The sequence below is a fragment of the Sinocyclocheilus anshuiensis genome, unplaced genomic scaffold (assembly GCF_001515605.1).
Source record: "Sinocyclocheilus anshuiensis isolate Anshui unplaced genomic scaffold, SAMN03320099.WGS_v1.1 scaffold80, whole genome shotgun sequence".
In the NCBI taxonomy this organism is placed as follows: Eukaryota; Metazoa; Chordata; class Actinopteri; order Cypriniformes; family Cyprinidae; genus Sinocyclocheilus; species Sinocyclocheilus anshuiensis.
This window is the reverse complement of record NW_015554102.1, coordinates 2,538,999-2,541,349: the sequence shown is the minus strand read 5'-3', so window position 1 is coordinate 2,541,349 and position 2,351 is coordinate 2,538,999. Positions and strand designations below refer to the sequence as shown.

Below are 2,351 nucleotides of genomic sequence, written 5' to 3'. Positions count from 1 at the left end.
TATATATTATTTAGCACTATTTTGTGCTATTTTTTTACTTCATATTTTGTAAAGCTCAACAATCTGTTGCTGCACAACAGAACTATATTCTTTGAGGTTTTTTATTGTGGTTGATGATAAAGAGAATTTGGCCTTTGTGTTCCTCATATTTATATTCCTGTGAAACAGGAAGTTATGGCTGGATAATTTCATGTTCCTATCACCCTGGTGAAAAATGTAAATATGAACGGGAATGTAGATCTTCAGAGATTGTACTAATAATAATTTCTAGGACTACAAATAATTGTGGCCAGTGTGTATTAAAGAAAAAATATTTTTATAATGTGATTTTGTTGAAATGATTGTTGTGATTTATTTATTTATTTTATTTGTATTTACTTAAAAAAAAAAAGAAAGATCAGAAGGATAAACAATACAGATTTATTTTCACAGACCTCTTTGATCGTATTTTTTTAGGGTGCTAAAAAATTCTCATCATGACTCTCTCTCTCTCTGTTGCTCTCTCTCCAAAACAGCTGCTTTATGTATAATATAATGAATAATAATAATAAAATGTTGCAAAACTGACAACAACAGCTGACTGCAATAAGTTATGCAATAATTCATTACAAAGAGATTCCTAGGCATTCCTTTTTTTATTATTCGACACCTGATGTGTGCGGTTTACTTTGCTTGTTTTAAAAAAAAAGTTTTCTCTTGTTTAGTAACACTTTTTTGTTTGTTTTTGTTGTTATTGATCACAGTCTCTTTTTTTTTGCGCTACTATTGTTTTCCTTGGATTTGCTTCTCAGTTCCATTCAATTTTAAGCTTTTCTTGGTTCATTACATGTTTTATAGGCAACCTCTGTCATTCTAATTCAGATTAGCACAGTTGGTTTTAAATTAATCTAGTTTATTTTAGTTCAGGACTCCATAGTCCAGGAGTTAGTAATCTGTACTTAATCTGTGTTTCAGAAAGTCATTTTTTTAAACCAAGATTAACTATTCTAGATTAAGCCTACTCCTATCTTAATTTAAACCCTGTCCGGGAAACCACCCCTCAGAGTTATTCATTGTTAAACAAAAATGGATACAATCATCAGTCCCCTGATGCTGCACCTGTTGCACATATTGATTTCACAATATTAAGCAAGACTGACTGCCCCATCAAGGAGTTAAAATAGCTTACCAATCAATATCTCTAAACGGTAATGGTCCATAATTGAATATGCCAGCTTTTCTTTCTCACCACTGGATCTCGTTAGCTTCATGATCATTCTACTATAATGTTCATTTGAAGCAGCTGCACTGGATTATGCTATCAGAAATTAATTTAATAGACCTTTTTTTTCTGCATAAACTCTGCAATCAGTGACAGGTAGGCAAGCTGTTCACACAGGGACTTTTGTGTTTTATCTATTTATTATTTATGAGTGAAAAAATTAGACATTTAAACTGTTTTTAACTGTTTTGTTTTTTTTGCTCACTATTGGTATTTCATAGTTCTTCACATATCATGACTCAAAACTGTAATTCTGCTGTTGGTAAATGGTGTGCATATCAGAACTACAATTCAAACCAGCATTTTAAAACTTTGTTTTAGAGCAGTGGTCTCAAACTCAATTCCTGGAGGGCCACAGCTCTGCTCCAACCCTAATCAAATACACCTGAGCCAGCTAATCAAGCTCTTCAGGATTACTAGAAACTTCCAAGCAGGTGTGAGTTGGAGCTGGTTGGAGCTAAATTCTGCAGAGCTGTTTTAGAGGGTTACAGGGTGTTGCCCCAGGTGGGCTTTAGCCCCATTTCACCCTGGAGGAGAGTATGTGTGAGGGGCTGAATCTTCCCAAACTATTTAAAGCTGCATAACATGCTGAATGGCCATAACTGGTTGTTTAAATACGAGTGAACTGTGACCAGTTTTTTTTTTCTTTTCTTTTTTTTGCTTTATATAGAAATTCTATATACAAAAAAAAAACTTTTTTTAGTTTACATCATTGGTGGTCATGCTGTAAACTACATCAAATGTAAACTATGATGTAAACTAAACTGCACAGCTTTGCAGAGTTTAGCTCCAAATCACACCTGCTTGGAAGTTTCTAGTGATCCAGAAGACCTTGATTAGCTGGATCAGGTGTCTTTGATTAGGGTTTGAGCTCAAATGTACAGGGCTGTGGCCCTCAGGAATTGAGTTTGAGACCAATGCTTTACAAATTCTTGACAGCAACACAAAGTATTTACTGTATTCTTGGCCGAAAATGTCTTTAAATGAAATGAAAACAAAAGAATGGTTGAGATTATATAATCATCTCATCATCATTATTATTGTTTTATGATTATTAACAGTAATTTTATATTATGACTAATGTATTATA

General features: G+C 33.3%; 2 protein-coding genes across 2 annotated transcripts in view; one reads left to right on the top strand and one right to left on the bottom strand.

Annotated features, from left to right (window-relative positions):
* Positions 1-2,351, bottom strand: part of foxp3a (forkhead box P3a) — a 14,539-nt gene that overhangs the window by 11,196 nt on the left and 992 nt on the right. The window lies entirely within an intron of this gene.
* The window catches only part of LOC107669633 (uncharacterized), a 15,028-nt gene continuing 13,982 nt past the window's right edge, over positions 1,306-2,351 (top strand). Inside the window, exon 1 of the mRNA XM_016461951.1 lies at positions 1,306-1,357. The gene's annotated coding sequence lies outside the window, so the exon portion shown is untranslated. The remainder of the gene's footprint in view (positions 1,358-2,351) is intronic.